Here is an 18,678-nt window from a genome sequence, read left to right on the forward strand (position 1 = left end):
TACATAAGATGAACGGGAGCTGGAAATGCACATGTGCATATTTTTACTTAGCACTACCTTTGCAAAATATTCAAAGCAAATATTTGTTATACTGGTTTAGATGGATGGATAGATATGCACAACAGAGCAAGGTGCACAGTTAAGCAGGAGATTAAAACTTTTACTTGCAACTTCTCTCTGCTTCCTTTCATTTCTATCACAAATGTTATCTGTAGTAACCAATAAAAAGATGATTTGGGGAATACTATAGTTGACAGGAAAAAAGTAGAGTTAGCTCAAATAAATCTTGAACTTTTAATGTTAGAGAATCTAGTAAATAGGACAAGGCTGGAAGGAAATTGTGAGAAAAACCAAAGTTCCTAAGCATTCTTAACAGATGGAAAAGTAATAAAAGAATATCCTTGGATATGAGCTAAGTCAATCCCAGTCCAGTCAAGGGTACAACAGGGCAGATATTCAGCACCCTGCGTAAGTATTCTGAAGAATAACACCACCACCACCAAAACCCCTATAAGATCTGTTCCCAGTAGTACTCAACAATGTTGCCTTTTAAAAATGATGACAATATGCAATAAACAGTGGTAGAAAAGTGACATTGTGTATTCTGAAATCTGACATTTAACTGAACTTTCTCTCACATGATAACCAATAACTTATTTCCAAAGCGTGTCCCTCCAATGTTATTGGGTCAACGCTAACTTCAATACGAGGTGCTATGAAGACTGTGTTATTTGTAGTTCTCACTCTAGAAACATAATTCACTACTGTTCTAAAAGAGGACCCCTGCTTAAGAAACAATGACATTTTCATTCTACCTGGTGTCAATTTGTTGGCATATGTGAAAATATGTTCTTTAAAGGACAAAAACGCTTTTGCCATATATTTTACAAGGTTTAACTAATTGAATAAAGAAAATAAGCCATATTTAAGGTAATGTTAAAGTAGTGAAAGATCATTTACCACATATGCAAAGGAAAGAAGAACAAAGATAATTTATTAGTTAAGTTTTTATACCTAACTTACTTGGGAATTAACCCCAAGGCATCTTACCATGCAGCATTGCAAACTACCGTAAACTACTGTAAAAAATATGTCCCAGCTAACGACCTTTTGAAAACTCATCCTCATCATCATTGCTCTCCTAAGAGATACTGAGTCAGACAAAAATCCCATGATATCTCTTTCATTCTGTTCTCCCTAGCATAAAAAAAAAAAACTATTATTAAACTTATTTATGCAAGGTTATTTGCCATTGGATAATTATAGTGGATGCCAGGAAAACACCCTTGATACTAGAATGTGAGAAATGGCCTGCAAGTACCTGATCATGTGTTCGTCCAATCTCTCATTTAACAGATAAGGAAATTGAGACCCATGAAATAGTGATCTATCTTCTGTGGAGCTAAGACCACAAACAAGATTTCTTTGCCCACTGATCTTCCCACTATATAGTTATGGTACACTAGGGTGCACCCATGGATAAATCACTAGGCTTTATGGACCACAGTAATTAATTCAACAAATGTTTGTGTACCTATCGTATCATAAGCATTAGGCTTAGTACAGCCAGAAGAATACTCCTACTGCTTTTGAGTAGCATATAATCTATCGTCACTTTGAAATCTTCCTTTCTAATTCTCTGAAGAGTCTTGAGTCATGTTAGAAAGCCCAAGTGAATCACTTAGGGTTGATTTTCTAATAAGTCAATATCTAGTCTTCTTAAAATGTACATTGAGTTGGGAATAGTTGGTAGTTGGTATCTCAAGTCTTTCTAGATCTCTCTCTCTCTCTCTGTAAATAAGAACCAAACAAAAGAAACTGTAGAATTTTTTTAAAGGGAATATATTATTCCAGGGTACTTGATTCCTGTAAAAATGGAAATAATGTCACATGGCCTTTTCTTAGGGAATTAAATACTTAGAGATGTGGATAAAGGTTGAAGTACATAGAAACCAGGCCATCTCTAGTGCATGATGTTTCACATTTAAATGAGATGGGGGAAAATGTTATGCATCTCGATCATCACCTTTGTGTAGAGGCATAATGATATAGTGAAATCATAGAATTGGATTCAAGACTTAACTTCATAATATTCCTATTTGGAGATAAACTTGGACCATTCTTGTCTTTAGTTCCCCATCAACAAATGGGGCCAATCATCTCTGCTCAGTGCTGCAGGTCACAGAAAATGTTTCTGACTTCCATCACCAAAGAGTAATGTTACTTGCTCTTGAATTTTATAAATATAGAATCTTAGAGTATATGCTCTTTTGTGTCTTAGTATTTTCACTCATCATTATGTCTGTGAGATTTATCCATGTAGTTCAATGTTTTACTGCCGTGTACTAGTGCATTACACAACTACATGGCATTTATTCATTCTCGGAAAATTTCTGTTCTTTAAAACACTATAAAAAGCAAGCTCCATTATCTCCAATCTTCACTTTTCTCCTGAGGTACACCTTCCTGTATTTAAGTGCCAATGGCCTCTTTCCTTGACTATTAAAATAGATTTTGATTCCTTTCCCTCCTAGCAACATATTCTGTACACAACTACCAGGATAGATTGCTCACTGCACAATATCTCTATCCTCCCACCACACGCACGCACGTGCGCGTGCACACACACACACACACACACACACACAATGTCTCAATCAAATTAAAGTCTATTTCCTATTTTCACTCCTCCCATAACATTCTGTCCACCTGAAATGCAACACTCTTTATTCTTCAGATTGTCCCATCTCTCCAAGCCAATCTCCTGCTGCACCTATGCAGTGAGAATTTCCATCACTTCCCTTCCTCTAGCTCCATTCCCTGGGCATTTATTTACATCTCCCCCAACATCTACATATCTACACATATACATACACTCAGGAAAGCAACAGCTATTTCCTAATACAGGGTCTTAAATTTAACATTCTTATCTGCAAAACAGGAATAATACATAGTTTTGGGGGTGGTTGTGAGGAGGAAATGAGATTATGTATGTAAAGAATGTGACACATTTTAGGCATTTAGTTGGTACTCGGTAGTGATAGTCTTTGCCACTATGACCTTATTCAGTTATTTTGGCAAGATAATAGGCTTCAGAGTCATCTTCAGGAGATTTTCTCCAGCATAGTAGTCAAAGCAAATTAAGTAATTTATATTCTTTGGTGTTTTCCCAGAGGAAATGATTACATACATCCACCAAAAGACAAGCACAAAAACATTTATAACGAGTTTACTTAAAATAGAAAAAAAAAAAAAAAAAAACAAAACCAGAAACATCCCAAATATCCATCAGGAGCAGAATGAATAAATGCCATGTAGTCATGTACTAGAATGGGGCACAGCAATAAAACATGCAACTACATGAATAAATCTCAGAGACATAATGATGAATGAAAGAATCAAGACACAAGAGTGTATACTCCAAGATCCTATATTTACAAAATTCAAGAGCAAGTAACGTTAATCTTTGGTTATGGAAGTCAGAATATAGTTATCTCTGGGGACTGGAGGGTTTTGACTAAGAAAGTTCAGGAACATGCTTCCTGGGGTGCTGGAAATAAAGTGAGTAATGGTTACATTGATGCATATATAGGTAAAGATTCATCAAACTATACACCTGTGGCCATTCTTAATGCATATTCTGCCTCTTTAAAATTTTTTACATGGCTTCAGACTTTACAGGAGAAGAAAGCACAAGCAAGTTTTCCTTTTCAAGTTGACTTCTTATCTGCCTTCACCTCTTCCCTCTCTCTTTTACAGATTTTGGAAATTTTAACTTTCTTTCCATTGAAATTAGCGATCCTTTGTTCAACCCCTCTCTCCATTTACCCACTCCCTTGTGCTATTTTAACATTTCAGGGTGTTATCACTTGGGACAAGTTCAGTGGGTCTCTGTCTCTAGACATCACAAAAGTAAATAACTCAGCAGTTGGGCAGCAATATATTTAGGCTTTCAGTGGCTCACTTGGATACTTTATACTATACAGAGAGCTTAGGACCCTGTGGGACCACCATTCTCTGGCACGTTTTGTAGCTTAGGCAAACAGATACTTGCAGTATGCAGAAGGAAGTTCAAAGTTGTATAAGATACAGAGAAGAAAACATAGGTGAAAGTGATAGATGTGTGAGTCTGAGGGGATGAAAAAAGAAAATTTCTAAATTTTCTTTATTCATTCAGAACTTACAGCTACTTGATGCAATTTAGCTAATCTCCATGTGTACTTCTTAAACATTCATTAAATCTCTGCATACTTTTTTTTCTAGTTCTTTACAAAATAATCTCTGATGTTGCTTTCCATTTAAGGAAACTAAATTGAAAGACTCCTCTCCCTTTCTGACTATATATTTATCTTCTTCATACTTCCCCCACCACACGACATAGCATGGATCTCCCAAGTTCCTTCCACAGCTCCAGTCCCCAGCTCTTCCCTTGAATTGGATTTTTCTTCAACTATTACTCTCTTTCCCATGCTCTTGCCAAAATCTAGTTTAGTACACTAGTTAGTGGGACATATTTCAGTTCTGTACCCTTATGAGGCCATCAAAAATATATACTTCACACTTCAATGTGAAGTTAATATTTTCTTCCCTTCTCATTTCTTCCCTTTTCCCTCCACCTCCCTCCCTTTTTTCCTCCCTCCCCCTCTCTCAATTCATAGGCCCAGTAACAGCACCTGCTTCACAGAAACAAGGCTGGTCCTGTTCTTATTTCTCTAGTCTTCCTTTAAAAACTAAAAGGAGATGCACAGTCCCTCTTCCTGACACACACAGAAGTGAAAGAAGACACAGAGGGAAAACATCACAGGCAAAACAATTCCCTTTTTTGGAAGGACATTTTTAAAACTTAATCTCTCCCCAGAAACCTGAAGTTCTCCTCTTTGCCTTTGTCCTTACAGTCCTGGTGTGGGGACAGAATGTTTCCTGATTTAGCTGTCCTGGCCTCTAAATCTCTTTCACTCTCTAGCCATCTCACTGGGTTCTTGTTCTCTTTTACCTCTTTCTCCCCTTGGATCTCTGGGGTGTGTGTGTGTGTGTGTGTGTGTGTGTGTGTGTGTGTGTGTGTGTGTCTGTGTGTACTATTTCTCACTTGGGGGCTCATTTCTAATTAAGTAATCCAAGAAGCTAAAAAATGCACAAAACAACCAAATAAAACCTCAAATTAGATGGGAAATGGCTCAGATGGGTCCCAATCTCTGGGAGTTCTAGTTAAGCAAGCAAACAAAATGGGCTGGGACAAATGATTATTGTAACTCAGGAAGATTAGAAGAAAATGTAATTAGCTCCCCAGCTACTTCTTGTTCCCCAGCCTTCTTAGAATGTCGAACACCCTACCTGTGAATGTACCCAAGGCTTCCTTATCCACACCAAAAAGTCCCCACTGCAACGCTGGGAGGGTTAACAGAGCTGGTACCCCAGCCTGCCAGCTCACCAAAGGAGACAGCGGTGAGGCTCAGAGCCCGCCCCCTGCCAAGCCGCCCAGCCAATGGGCACCTGGGGGGAGTGTGGCGCTGTGTCCCATTGGCTGCCAACCTACGTGCATAAGAAAGAAAGAGAGAGGCAGGCAGGGCAGCATTGTTATCTTAAGACACTCATCTGGTGTCTGAGTCTGCAGGTGACACTGCTTAGGTACAGAGCGTGGAGTCGGAGCGGGGACGCGCCGGGCTGCAGCTCTGAGATGGAATCCGCCTGCCTCGCAAGCTGCTCGCCGCTGCGCTGGCAGCGCCTACGCTGAGCTCGGAGGATCTCGTTAGGACTTGCCCAGGGATGTGCACCTGCCGTGCGCTCCGAGTCCGAGGTCAGGGGCAGGTCTGCAGGCAGCCAAGGGAGCGGTGAAGCGGGAAGACCTGTCTCTGCCCATGTGCAAGTCTGTGATTTCGGGTGAGAGAGCTGGTGGGTGAGTCTCTTTAGAGTTGGAAAGAAGGCAAAATCTTGGGTTTCTCCTCGGCGGAGGGACAGGGGGACTCCCCCAGTTGGGTCTTGCACTTTCCTTACCTCTCCCACCCCGTGTGCGCCCCGGTCCAGTGCCCAAGCCCCACTTCAAAGATGCTCTGGGAGACCGGGATCCTGGCTGCTCAGCGGGAAGGCAGCAGGCAAGTGGTCTAACGTTGGCGGCGGTGGCAGCGGCGGCGGCACCGACAGTAAAGCGGGGAGCAAGAGAATTTGAAAAGAGACATCCGCTCCCTCTCACACGCTGAGGGGGAGGCATTCGCGTTTCCCCAAATGAGAAAGAGCCACAAGAAATCATGAAGTAAAAACTTTGGAAAGCTGCCACTGGAGATGTTGCACAGAAACCTGGAATCTTTTAGGAGTCTCCTCCCAGTCGTTGAAGGTTTGGGGAGCAGCTGATACAGCAAGGAGGGCTCTTGCAAGGATTCAAGGTAACAGTGCAGGGTTTCGGTGATTTTTCTCCCCCTTTTCATTGTCCTTTTTGGTGTGCCCATTGGTAAAGGGGCCGTTTTGCTCTCATACAATCCTCTTGCCCTAGTGCCTGGCAGTTGCGGGCAGAGGGAATGATGACACCTCTCTTAGTTGCTGTCTTGTGGAGCTGAGCAATGGACTTTGGGGTTGAGCGAGAGATCGCTCTGGTATTGCCTCCTGGTGTTGCATGGCTGTCACAGGGTTTGGGCACCCTGCCTGACCTATATTGCTTTTGCCTGGTTTAAGTCCTCAAAGTTAGTGCAACTCCTATTAGCTTCAGAAAATGCAATAGGGCTGCATAATTGCAGAAGATGACGAGGACTTTTGCCTGCCCAGCTGACGCTGAGAGGTTCATTATGTTTGGGAAGGACCCCAAAGAGCGGAGGTTATAATGCACGATATCTGTATTATCGTGCTCATAGAGCCCTATGGCGTGTTTCCCATGCGCATGAAGTCAGGAAAATAAAATTCCAAACAGTGAACCCTGTAGGTTGCAAATAGTCTCCCCAGAGTGGTGGCAGAAGCCCCATTGATTGAGTTGAGCCTGGCAGAGCACTGGAGACACTAGGGAAGAACATTAATGTGCTGAAAGGTGGGATGTGCTGGTATCATCTAGCAGATCTCTCTCTCAGTTTCTGTGATCATCTGGGTACACTGTCGAATGCTGCCTGTGGTGTGTGTGTGTATGTGTGCTTGTGCTCACAGCTGTATGCAGGAAGCAGGCTGCCCACAGAAGAACCAAGCATGTGCAGCACCCTGCCCAAACCACGGAGGCCTGGAGTGTTCCTGCCTAGTAGGAACATGAACTTGTGAGCTGTTTTTCCAGCCCAGAGGACTTTTCTCCTCACCAAGCAGTCTCTCTGCATGGTACATATTTATCCAGGGTATATAGACCTAAGCCAAATATTAACTAATATTCAAGCTAATGCACTGTAACGTGATTGAACAGACCCCTCTGTAAAGAACTGTGTGTGTGCTCTTTGCAGCCCTAGCAGCAGGGTGCTACAAGCAGAAACAAATGTTTTGTTAGAAGGATAACAATTATAAAAGTCCAAGCTTATAGTTGGGTAATCTGGGCCTTATTCAGCAGGGAGAGTGTTATGTCAGCATAGACCAATCAAAGGGATAAAAGGTATAGTGTAAGTCAAGTATTTCTGCCTCTGTCCTTCTCCAGACACGTGCATGTTGAAGTGACTCTCTCTGACCATGGTAGCTAAAATACATGCAATGCCAGTATTAACCAAGCAACTAAAGTATTTTACCAAATCCCCTGGGGGGCAGTCTGATGACATCAGACAACAGCAAAGTGATGCTGGAGTTTGTGTGCTTTCCCTCCTGACTCACACAGTTGTGTGTATGTTATTTGTTTAAGGCATGACCCCCTGGAGTCCTCCTTCACCCAGAATAAGTTGTTTTGCAGCACTGAGGGCATGACCAAGAAATGCTGCCACAATGATCCTGTCTTATCAATATCAGAGCTGTTGCCTACTCTAGGAAAAGATGCATGCCTTGCTTTTTTGAGAAGGATATGATTTGAAAAGGCACAGAGCATGTGTATTGTGAAATGTTTGAGAGAAAGGAAGCAAATGTCACACCATAGTCTCCCCTTCTGGAGGTCAGCTGGCTCCAAAGTGTTTGACAGCTGGGCTGCAACCATGGAGAAGACAAAGCATTCTTGACTCTTACTTCCCCTCTTCACCAAAAATGGAGCTGGCTTTGTCTCCTAGAATGGAGTGATGTGTGCTGCATTGTGGGCACAAGAAAGGAGGTGAGGAGAAAAGGGCTGGGGAAGGAGGAAGGTTCCTGCTCTGTCAGCATGGGGCTGGTCTCAAAGATGGGGAGCATCTTCTCTTTTTGGCCCTCAAAATTATCTTCTAGGTGCTCCTTTCTGGCCTCCTGACAGGTTGTTTACTGAGCAAGGCCAAAGGGCAAAGAACAACCCTGCGTCATCACCTTCTCCTGATCCCCTTTCCCAAGACACAGGCTAGCCACTGGGGAGTATCGCAGAAAAATGATACACTCCTTTGAGGCACTGTTCTGAAATCCCTCCCCAACTCACAAACAAGAGGTAATCTGGAGGGACTTGAGACATCTGCGTGGGCACTTTCTGCTGACTGGGATGCTTAGTTGAGGTTTTCTGGTTGGTGTTTTGTTTTCCCCACTGCGCAGTGTATTTTTGGCAATTCGACTCTTTCTCTTAAATAATAAGACCTTGTATACATTTTATGATGGCATCCTCTTCCAAAGGGCTGAGAGCACTTTACAAAGCTCATTTAATTAATCCTCACACAGCTTATTGTCTCATTTGTCTTTGATTACCCTAAGAAGTAAAGCTAAAATGATTTCAACCCCCTTCTTGGAAAAGGGAGGGCAGAGAACCTCAGAAAGAGGAACTGCTTTATGCAGGGTCACGCAGCACTTAAGGGACACTATGGAATGGGATGCGGGTCTCATTGCTCTTGAACAACCCCAGACTCCATGGCCTTCTTCTAAGGAATAGTTTGATTTTAGTAATTATAATCTGATTTAGTTGTTCTGTACTTTATAAGGATGGAGATGTTACAATGACACAGGGTTTCTCCTCTGGGACTAACTTAACAGCTGTGAAGAATAAAAGTCTTATAGGCCTTTGCCCTTGCCTTCAGTGATCTTGCAGTCTAGTTAGGAAACTGGGCTCACATCTGACAAAAGGGAAATGACAATGTAGGTTCTTTTTTTTTTTTTTTTTGAGACGGAGTCTCCCTCTCTGGAGTGCAGTGGCCGGATCTCAGCTCACTGCAGGCTCTGCCTCCCGTGTTTACGCCATTCTCGCTAGTAGCTGGGGACTACAGGTGCCCGCCACCTCGCCCGGCTAGTTTTTTGTATTTTTTAGTAGAGATGGGGTTTCACCGGGTTAGCCAGGATGGTCTCGATCTCCTGACCTCGTGATCCGCCCGTCTCGGCCTCCCAAAGTGCTGAGATTACAGGCTTGAGCCACAGCGCCCGGCCAATGTAGGTTCTAAACAGCAATTCAGTACCAGAGAATTCACAAGGCCAACCTAGTTAATCTGCGATTGATATGTACAGATAGTGAGAACTATCAGTATTCAAAGGAAGGAGAATTTGAGTTGAGCCATGAAGGATAGGTTGGGATTTGTTTGGATAGAAAGAATGAGGGAAAGGGTTCTAACTGACAGAAATAATAACTGCAGCACTGTTGGGAAGGTTGGAAACTTTGAGGCTTGCTTGATTCCTTGGGCCACCTCTTTTCTTGCATTCTGGAAATGCCATACACCTGGTTAAATTATTATTATTATTATTATTATTATTATTATTATTATTAAGATGGAGTCTCGTTCTGTCACCCAGGCTGGAGTGCAGTGGTGCGATCTCGGCTCACTGCAAACTCCGCCTCTCAGGTTCATGCCATTCTCCTGCCTCAGCCTCCCCAGTAGCTGGGACTACGGGCGTCCACCACCACGCCCGGCTGATTTTTTGTATTTTTAGTAGAGACGGGGTTTCACCGTGTTAGCCAGGATGGTCTCGATCTCCTGACCTCGTGATCTGCCCACCTTGGCCTCCCAAAGTGCTGGGATTACAGGCATGATGGTTAAATTATTTTAAACATATATTGGTCTATAGGAAGTTGCCCTAGAACCTAGGCAGGGAGCTCTGGAATGCTGGGCATCTAATTAGACATTGAAAACTGCCTGGCCTTCCACCCATCCTCAAGTCTAATCTATATATTGTGGGAAAAGTATTGCTCAACCTCAGAGAGCTTATCAATATCATATCAAAAAATCTGAATGAGGATATTGGGGACAAGCAAGCAAATTTTAAGAGAACACACACACACACACACACACACACACACACACACACACAAAATTCTCATATTTTTGAATCAGAATCTCCTAAGACAGAGCCTTGATTTTCCTCCATTTCCTATTTCTCCACCCAAATGTTCCTCCTGGGGTTTTCTTAGAGCTGGCAAAATGCCAAACCCCTTAGGCATTTAGCACTGAGAGGAGATTTTCAATCTTAAGATTCTTGAGCATGCCCATGCACATAACCTCGTGTCTCCTCTTCTCTCTCCCTTTTAATAAAACATACGCTGTAGCAGTCACTAAGGAGGAGACCACGGAAAAGCAGGGAGGGGCGGGATGCAGTGTTGCCTGAAGCTGTACCACAGGGTACTGTGCTTGCTCAGCTGGGCAGGAGAGGGGAGAGGCAGCCTGCCAGCCTGGGCAATGCCAAGGAAGGGCCCACCAGGAGAGAGCTGTGACCAGCCAGCCACACACATTTGCTCCCACAGTGGGCATCTCTCCCAGAGGAAAGGTCAAGGCAAAGCACAGGGCCTGCGAGAGGACTGGTAACACAATCACGCTAGTCATTGGTCTTCACAAGGTTTGGGACGTTTTTCATGCTGCAGGTCACTGGTGGCTTGGATGGCCCCCATTCCAATATAGAAGAAGTTCCCACTGAGCATGAAAGTGACTTTAGGTCACTCCATAATTGCTCCCAGGTCAAAAGTAAAACTCCCAAGAACCCAGTCTGTTTGGTTGCTTAGCCCTAGGAGTTTATTCAGGGAACAGGTCTCAAAGGACATTACTTTTCCTTGAAAATCCTTCCTTGAACCTTGCTGTCACCCTTGTTTCCTGTGTTAAATGACTGTGCAGCTGGACTGTGGGCATGACGCCTTTTCTCTTTACTATTCAGAAGCATCCACTGCTATATTTGGGGGCTGAGTAGAGATCCGGGCCCAAGGGCATGTGGTTAAGAGTTGTGAATTAAAGTCTCTTCTATCTAGAAAGGAAGAGACAGACAGCTGAATTATGCTTCAAACTGTGGGCTACGGTGAACCAATCTCGTCTGACCAATTAGGATGCAGGTCAGCCCCTCTTTAAATTGTCACTCTGTCATGGAGAGAGAAGTAAAGTTGAGTAGCATTAACACAGCATGGAATCATCGTCAGCCAGTCCCATTATTCCTCTTACTGAGGCTCACATGAAATGCAAATATTTCTGGAATTCTGGATTGGGCAAAGGGAGAAGAAAATTTGATACCTTACAGGACTAAGCTCTAGGCACTTGCCAATATGATAGCATATTGGCATCATGTGGGGCTTGAGCACTTGAAATGTATGCTGTAAATATAAAATAGGCATTGGGTTTTGAATACTTTGTTGAAAAAAAAAGCAATGTAAAATATCTCATCAATATTTTTAATCTTCATTACATGTTAAAAAGATAATATTCTGAATATATTGAGTTAAATCAAGTATATTAACATTAGTTTCACTCATTTCTTTTTTACTTTTTAATGTGGCTACTAGAAAAGTTAAAATTATGTAAGTGGCTGGGATTATTATTATTATTATTTTTGGATAGTGTTAGCAAAGGCCTTGCAAAGTAGTGACAGGTTAATGGGGAAAAGGCGCGGAGGCATGAAATAGGAGGGGTTAGAGACATAAAAAGAGAAAGAACATGGAGGGAGGGGTCAGGAGCAGCCCAGAGCCAGCCTTTAAGGCATGTATTTCTAAAATTTCAAGTCAAGAAGGGCACAAATAGCATAGACCAACCTATATTTATTTGAAGAGGGACATTGTTAACTGTAATTAAGCCCACCCAAAGCCTCTCGGAAGCACTGCAGCTCTTAGCTCACATACAAAGAATGAACCGGTGGGTGGCTTGGTAATTTTATCTTAATATTTTCAAGTTTTTAAATGACAGTAGAAATAACCAAGTAACTAATCTTTAGGGTCTTACTCCAAAGTGTGAGGACACAATAGTGGGATCAGCTGGGTATGTTTGTCTTTCAAATTCCCTCCTTTCTTCTCATCTCTACCACGTTATGATCATTCCTTGTGAGAGCTTTTTGTTTTCATATCAGATATGTTGACAGTGTGGTGGGGAGAAAGAAAGGCATGGCCATGTATTAAAGATTATTTTGTGAAATAATTAGCTGGGTGTGGTGGTGCAAGTCTGTAATTCCAGCTGCTTGGGAGACTGAGGCAGGAGAATCACTTGGACTCAGGAGGTGGAGGTTGCAGTGAGCTGAGATTGCGCCACTGCACTACAGCCTGGGCAACAGAGCGAGACTCTTTCTAAACAAAACAAAACAACAACAAGAACAAAATTTGTGGACTAAGAAGAAGAATAGGAAGAATACACAATAATTGAAGTTTTTAAAATTACAGATTTGAATATTATAACTCATTCATTGTCATTATTGTCATTCACTGCAATAAGTTTGGCCACAACTTGAACTCATATTTGCTTATCATTCTATAGTTCACAAAAGGTTTTCACAAGCTTTCTCTCACTTGATTCTCATTCAAGGTTTTTCATAACCTGCCCCAAATTACCTCTGTTACTGTATTTTCTAATCCTTCTTTATTTACTTCATTCAATCTTGCTTAATCAAACTACTCTACTTACTGTTCGTACATGTTAACCACATAAAAGAGGGATTATTACCTCTTTTATTTTCAGTTTTATCATCTATAAAAGTAAAAAATAATAGCGCTAGATCTCTCAATGGGTTATTCTAAATGTTAAGTGAGATAAAATAGGTAAGGTGCCAAACATAGTTTCAGGCACATTGTAGATACTCAACAAATGTTAATACTCTTTCTTACTAAAGGCCTTCACTTTGACATTACCAAGATTAAAATCCAAAGCTAAACTCAGTATGCACCAGTTCACATCCCAAACTATTCCTTTCCCCAAATTCCGGCTTTGGTTAAAGGTACCAAAATCCACCTGACTTCCAGAGGGATAATGAAAAAATGTAAATTGTCCTGGGCTCTGCTTTCTCTCACACTGCCCCTACATGCAATGAATCCTCCAGGCTTGACAGGGTCGACCGCATAATGATTTCTCAAAGCCATCCTCTCCTCCTCACCCCTCCTGCCACTCTCTGATGCCAGGCTCTCATCCTTCTCTCCAGCATCTTCCCAGGACTTGATCTCCTTATCTCTTCCCTTGAAGGCTAGCCAGTCCAGTCTCTTCCCTGCAGCCAGGATGATCTTTCAAAATGGTAAATTTGACCATGCTTTTCCTCTTACTGTCATTCTCCAGCGACTCCCCACTACTGTCAGAATAACAAGTTGCTTAGCATAACAAACAGGCGCTCCTTCATGAGCTGGTCCAATAACCTCTTTGTGCATCTTTCCTACATCCTGCTTCTCACAGCAGCCACTTCAAACACCAGGCAACTCCCTCAGCACTCTGGAGCCTTAGAGGTCTTGAGTTGTTTTCATGCAGAATCTTTCCCTGTCCTATTCTCTGCTTCTTGAAGGGTTACTGAGCTTCAAGACTCTGTAAATAGTATCCCTCTGCGAAGTCTTCTCTGAGACTCTGGGACAGAATTAATTGCCTCCCCCTCTAGACTCCTACACATCTTGTTCAAATTCTGTTTTTACTCTGTACTCACCACACCATTCTGACTTGTTGATATGGCCGTCTCCTGCACTAAGCAGCAGGGCTGAGATCGAGACTCTAAGACATACTTCTCTGAAAATATTTATTGAGTATATTATTAAGAGTGTGTAGTGCTGGGTCATATTCCTAGGCATTGAGGATTCAGCAAACAGCAACACAGATAAAAGATCTGCCCTCAAGTTGCGTCCATTCTAGACAGAAGATATGATTATAGTCATGATAATCATGGTTATTATGGACATTGCCAATAATAGCTAACACTTTAATAGTACTTAAGTGTCAGGCAGACACCGTACTAAAGTTTTACACAAATAAACTCATTTGATCCTGTAAGGTAAGCAGGTTTATTATTTTATAGATGATGAGTTGAAAGTCCAGAGAGGTTAAGTAACTTGCCCAAGGCCACACAGCTAGTAACTAGGAGAGCTGGCATTATAATCAAGTGTAGACACCGAGTCCACATTCTTTATTACTATGGTATCCAGAAAAATAACAATATAAACAAATAATTTCAAGTGCTGATAATGAAGAAGATAAAATAGAGTATTGTCAGAGAGAGTGACTGAGGCATTGGTCAGGGAAAGTCTCTAAGAGAAAGTAACGTTCAAATTGAGGTGTAATTTGTCAGTTGAGAAAAGTAGAAATTCTAGAGTTGGATCTGGGAATCTAAAGAGGAGAAAAATTGCTTCTTCTATGTAACCAAGACACCAGCTGCTGTGATGTTCACCTCTCACTGCTGCAGGTACCACACTCAAGCCTGGGTGGTCTTGGGGTACAGCAAATAGCCCAAATGTTCCCAAACCTATCCCCTATAAATCTACTTGTCCCTCCTGTTCTTTTGGGTTAAGACATATCTCAGAAGGTGTCCAGTATGGAGCATCCTACAAGGGTGGGAAGCATGGTACACACACACGCTCTCACACACACACAGCTGTTTTGCTGAACCACTTTATTTCACTTGTCTCCTGTGAACAACGTGTCACTCAGAACCTTAGCAAAGTGACAGACAGAGGCAGAGCAAAAGGGCTGGGGACAACCCAGAGGCATGAGTAAAAGGGGAAAAGACAATTACTTTTTAACAAGATGGGAAGTGAATTGAACTGGAGGGAGAAATAGGAATTTGATCAAGGAAGGGTGTGCAGAGGGGGTTGATTCTGAGATGCTGGCAGTATTCTGTTTCTTGACCTAAGGGCAGGTTTGCTCCACAATTTTATATCTATACACACATACATACATATGTATTCACATACACGCACACCCTGTATATACACAAGCATGCATCTCTACCTTCTGAATGAATATCTCTTATAATAAAAGGTTAAAGAAATTATTTGGTGAGCAGATGAAATGGGTGGGACAAGTTCATACATATTTAATATACTCCCAATGCCTATTTTATGATAAAAATTATACTAGGTTCATGTTTACTTATATTATCTCATTTAATTTTTATTACAACCTTATGAAGTATCATTTCTGTTTTGCATATGGAAACTGAGGAAGGCAAAGAATAGAGGAGCAACCAACATTTAGACTCTGGGCTCTTGCCCCTGCACCATGCCCTCTGCCTTCCACCCTGGGTGGCTCTGAGGGTCAATGGGGTGGGTGACTTTTGGGTGAAACAAACCTGGGCATCAATCTGGTCATGGTCACTTACCCACTGTGTGACCTCAGCTATGTGTGACCTGTACCAGCCTCAGTATCCCCACCTAGTAAAATGGATATTACACCTTACGTTGCACAAAAACTGTAAAGATTAAAGACAATGATTGACCAATAGCAGAGTTGAGCATTCTTAAGCTTGAAAGAAAAGGTTTCCCTGAATTATACAAGGACATATTCACAGTGGTTTTCATCTCTCAAAAAAGCAGTGGAAGACTTTAATCAACAAACCCTTACCTGGAAGTCCAATATATAAAGCAGATAAAAGGGCAGCTCTCTGGTTGGAGCAGGCCTAGGGGGGTCTGGAGCTCTGCCACCTGTTTCTTCTCTTTCCTCATCCACAGGTGTTCGCCAGGGCAACTCCTTGGAACCTAAAAGTATTCAAAACACATTGAAAACCGCTGCAGAAGTCCTTTGACAAGCAAAACTTGTGATTCATTTAAAATCACAGGTGATATATTAAAACTGATTTTAAAATATAAGACTTTCACTAACCCAGATACATCTGAGAAGTTCTGTGAGACTACGACCAATCACTGTTTTTCTCCCTTCTTCTCAGTAATTGAAAATGCAAGGAGTTCAATGTCTATGAATAAGCACCTGCTGTGTGCCAGGCACTGTACTAGATGCTGAGAGTATGCACTGTAAGATCTCTTTCAAGTCTAACAACTCTCTATGAAGTAGATACTATTATTCTCGTTTTGAAGATGAAAAAATAAAATTGGTACAGAGAGGTTAAGTCAATTACCCAAGATCTCACACCTAGTGAGTAGTGGAGTTGGGATTCAAACCCGCGTTGCAGGATGAATTAGAAAGCCAGAATTCTGCCATCAACTCCTGCAGCCTCTTCAACAGTGGATTGGGAGGAATGCTGCCTCGCTCAAAGTTTCGTACTTTTTCCCAATACTCCTCAGTTGTGATTTTCTTTTTCTTCTGTTTTCATTAGGGCACCCAGGTCTCCCAGAACGAAGGCAGCGGTCCTCCCTCGCGGGGAGCCCCAGCCCAGGGAGGGCAGAGCATCAGGCCCAGCTGCAGCCGGGAGCTGGTGACTGGGGCCTGCCCTGTCCCTCACTCGGCTTTATGCCCCATCCCCACCACGAGGCTGCCGGGCTGAGAGCGCGGAGACTCCTGCTGGGCTGTAGTCTGGCAGCTCGGGGGACTGGGTTTACTGGAAGAGTGTGAGGTGGGGATGCAGAGGGAAGCCCTTGAAATCCCCTTGAGACATAGAAATACCTAAGCACTCAGTGAGGACTGTGGGGGCAGCTAATGTCTGCCTCCCCCCCACTCGGTGTTCAGCCATTTATCATCAATACGTCGTTAGGCAGGAGCAGGGGCAGGTGGCTGACTGGTGTGCCGGCGGGTGGCGTGGTCTTGGGAGGCGCCCTGCACACGCCTCTTCTTTCCGAAATCTCCGACCTTTGGGATTTGAGTCGCGAGGGACGGCGGAGCAAGGGCAGCCTCCTCCGGAAGCCTCGGGGCACTAGAGACCCCTAGAGGCGAAAAGCTGTGTTACAAGCCCCTGGCAGCGGAGGCGCAGGCGAGATTCTTGCCCCGGAGGTTGCCGAGGAGTGACCGGTACCCTTCCTAAAACCCTTACCTGTAAGTACACTCCCGCAAGCTCGAAAGGGACAGCAGGGGACCCGTGTGTGTGTGCGCGCGTGCGGAAAAGAAGTGGGGAGGGACAGTTACATTTGCAGAAGCAATCCTGTCTGGAACTAAGCTGATTAGCCCTGGTCCCGTCCCTTCCTCCCTGCCCCACCCCTCCCATCCTCCCTTAGCTACCCGCTGGCGCCTCACTCAGACCCTGCAGCAATCCAGAGACTGCCCTCCTTGGCAACTCCCCACCACCTCCATCAAGATAATATCCTTCCCCCAGGGCCCTTCACACCTCTCAGTAACCTGATCAACTAATTTGTGTTAAGGTATTAATGACTAATAATGATTTAATGTGCTGCCCTCCCAATTAACACTGGAGCATTTCAAAAGAGAAATTCACAGATTTTAACCCAAGTGAGACATGGTGCTTTTCCTGTTTGAGAAGAATTGTAGGCTCTTCAAAACGAAGCATACAGACAGCTGCCGATTCTTTAGATTCTTTATATACGCTGCATCACTCCTGAGCTTAGCAATGTTTGGAGGCTTTATGCAGAGGCTCAAGCAGAATTTCCCAAAGAGGGCTGCTCTGATCTACAACCCTTACAGAACGCACCAGTACAGCCTTAATGAAGAGAAGAAACCAGGTGCCTCAATACCATGTCTTTAGAAGTTTCGATGGTTTTTTTTTGCTCACACATGTGACGACATAGTCATTGAGAGAGGAGGCTCAGGCATGGTGAACTTGGGTTCAAGTCTTTGGCAGGCTCTGGTATGTACCATGTATTTGATCTTGCCAAGTGACTTTACTACATTAGCTTCAGGGTGCACATCTGTGAAATGGATGTGGTACAACTCACATCACAGGGTTAGAGTATGAAATGAAATAATGCAGAATTAGCACTCATCAAGTCTGATATATAGAGTTCTCCATAAATGACAGTTCTTTTTATTAAACTTCAGTGTTTTTTTGTTTTTGTTTTTGTTTTAATTTTTGCCCTGCCCAGTGCAGGGCAGCATGCAAATGCTGTATTTATTTATTATTTAAAAGCAGGGTGAAGCAATCCAGCCTTCTAGGTGTGGTTGGTTTGGTAATGAACTAGATTTCTTTCCAGGTGACGGCAGTGTATGAGCTTTTTTTTGATTTATTTATTTATTATTTTTCTGCTTGTTTTCTTTAAATGTATCTCACAAATGCAGTGAGCAAAATGGATTTGGCTGTGACTTAAAAAGACTTAATGTATTTTAGAAAGAAAAAGAAAGCCACAACAAAAACTGGTTTGTTTTTGTGATATATGGTTCATGTGATATGACAAAAATCCATTTTTATGCTTAGGAAAATTGGCTAATTTTAAAAGAGTTGACACATGCCATATGCATATAGAGTAATGATGGATTTTGCTCAGGCAAACAACAGAAGAACACAGGGCCAGCAATATCTTCGTTAGGGCTTTAGTTGGTTAAATTCTTATTTGATGAGCAGATCTGCCCCGTGGAGGAGAGGAGAGTGACAGGAAAAATGGACTCATCATAGCCTCAGGTGATGGAATCAGATATTTGATCATAGAGATACTAAGCTTAG

At 42.8% G+C, this 18,678-nt stretch overlaps 1 protein-coding gene across 1 annotated transcript in view; it reads left to right on the forward strand.

Moving 5' to 3' along the window:
* The first annotated feature begins 5,601 nt into the window (after positions 1-5,601).
* The window catches only part of BRINP2 (BMP/retinoic acid inducible neural specific 2), a 110,444-nt gene continuing 97,367 nt past the window's right edge, over positions 5,602-18,678 (forward strand). Inside the window, exon 1 of the mRNA XM_010367399.2 lies at positions 5,602-6,377. The gene's annotated coding sequence lies outside the window, so the exon portion shown is untranslated. The remainder of the gene's footprint in view (positions 6,378-18,678) is intronic.

This window comes from Rhinopithecus roxellana, chromosome 8 (assembly GCF_007565055.1).
Source record: "Rhinopithecus roxellana isolate Shanxi Qingling chromosome 8, ASM756505v1, whole genome shotgun sequence".
Taxonomy (NCBI): Eukaryota; Metazoa; Chordata; class Mammalia; order Primates; family Cercopithecidae; genus Rhinopithecus; species Rhinopithecus roxellana.